The following is a 1,735-nucleotide window of genomic DNA, read 5'->3' on the forward strand; positions in this document are numbered from 1 at the left end:
AAACTTGTGCAGGACATCTTTCACGGCCCCCTGAAGGAGCGAAGATGTACTGACGAGCTGATGTACATTCTATTTTCAGCGTATCTAGCTCTGTGAGCGTCGCATATACTCGGGTTCGGATGAGCTGTGACGGCTCAGCTGTCCCGGTCCTGGTTCGTCGTAGTACTTGGCTCCGCGATGAAGGGAAACGGTGGCCGGAACAGACTAGCTGCCGGACGAGATTGGCAAGGAAACTTCTGCGGTGAGCTGCGGTCATACTCGGTCATGAAGTCATGGCAGAGATCGGGCTTCGGGGATTTCGGGGTAAAGGACTGACGAAAACACGACCAATCCAACTCCGAGTCACCTGGACATCAGATTACAATTGTATTATGCACTGAACACGACATGTATGGGTGAGGCGATCATCTCGGGGATAACGGACTCCGTCAAACGGAGTCTTCGAACTGGAATAGATCATACTGGGTGTGAGCGGGATTGGTCCAGGCGAGCGGAGACAGTTGTGGAAATTATGGTGATGATTTACTGAATGACCACACACGCGATCAACGACCTTGCCACGCTTCCCTCGGGATCCACTGAAAGCGATTCTATACCAGAGATCGACGGGATACTTTGTACCTATTTGTGTGAGGTTATGCTCCCAGGAGGATACAATACTCGATCGTAATAAGTGTCTCTCAAGACATTACCCTATGTTAGGGCCCCTAACCGTCGTGGCTAGGTGATTACTTTTGGGAATGGCCGACAACTCGACCGGTCCATCATTCCGGTTTCGGGTTTCTTAAAAGAAACTTTCTTTTCTGGAAGATGGAAGTCGTGAACCTGTCCAGTACTGGTAGGCCTGCTGTTCTAGCGTTAGGCACATCGGTTCTATGTGCGTTCGCACCTGGCATGTTCCATCCGCTCTCTACTTCATTCTAACATAAACGAGTCTGGCACCATCTGGATGGACACTCATGTATTTCAGGCTGAAATTTTCAGCGAAGAACACGTCCACGATGAAAGCATTCTCAGAGATTCCTGCCCGGATGATTCTGAGTACTGCGTCCCTCTTCCAGGAGTAGAAGTGACATCAGAGGTGAAGAAACGTGTAGGTTGGCTAAGTTAAACTAGAAAAGATGAACGTCATGATATCGTATACCTGAAAAAGAATTTCCTAATGTCAATAGATTTCCACGGCCGAGAATTGAACTCGGGTCTCCTGCGTGACAGGCAGGAATACTAACCTCTATACTACCGCGGAATTGATGTTAATTGACGTATTCACAGTTGTATCGGGAGATGTTCTCAACTATCTCCAACCTCCACATCAATCCGACTTGTTCGTGAGGTTCCCAGAATGCAAGCCATCGACATCGCTTAGTCCCGGAGAAGTTCACGGACGCTCTCGGTAATGTTATATACCTGTTTTGCAGTCTTTGTGAGCATGCTGCAGTAGGCAAAGAATTTCTCCATACTCGTCAGGTAGTGGTTCAGGTGACGTTGTTAGGGCTATAGTCACGGCATATCCAGCTATCATCATTACTGCTGCTTGCTCGCTCTCCATTGGCTTGGAATGGCGCACATACTGTTATGCGTAGAGATTCATATATGATATATCCGGTTCTCCTCTTATGTTCGTTGGCGTCGTAGTCTGGTTGTCTATCATATCTTTCTTCTCGACACAGGAGGAGGAGCTCCTGTGGGTCCGTGGAAACTTACCGATGAAGGTTTCAATGGATTAGATCTCGAC

General features: G+C 48.2%; 1 non-coding gene across 1 annotated transcript; it reads right to left on the reverse strand.

Moving 5' to 3' along the window:
• Window positions 1–1,174: 1,174 nt before the first annotated feature.
• Pmar_PMAR015511 lies at window positions 1,175–1,246 on the reverse strand. The gene has a single exon. It is a non-coding gene; the product is annotated as a tRNA-Asp (tRNA).
• Between the last annotated feature and the right edge of the window lie 489 nt (window positions 1,247–1,735).

The sequence above is a fragment of the Perkinsus marinus genome (genome assembly GCF_000006405.1).
Source record: "Perkinsus marinus ATCC 50983 genomic scaffold scf_1104296941480, whole genome shotgun sequence".
Taxonomy (NCBI): Eukaryota; Perkinsozoa; order Perkinsida; family Perkinsidae; genus Perkinsus; species Perkinsus marinus.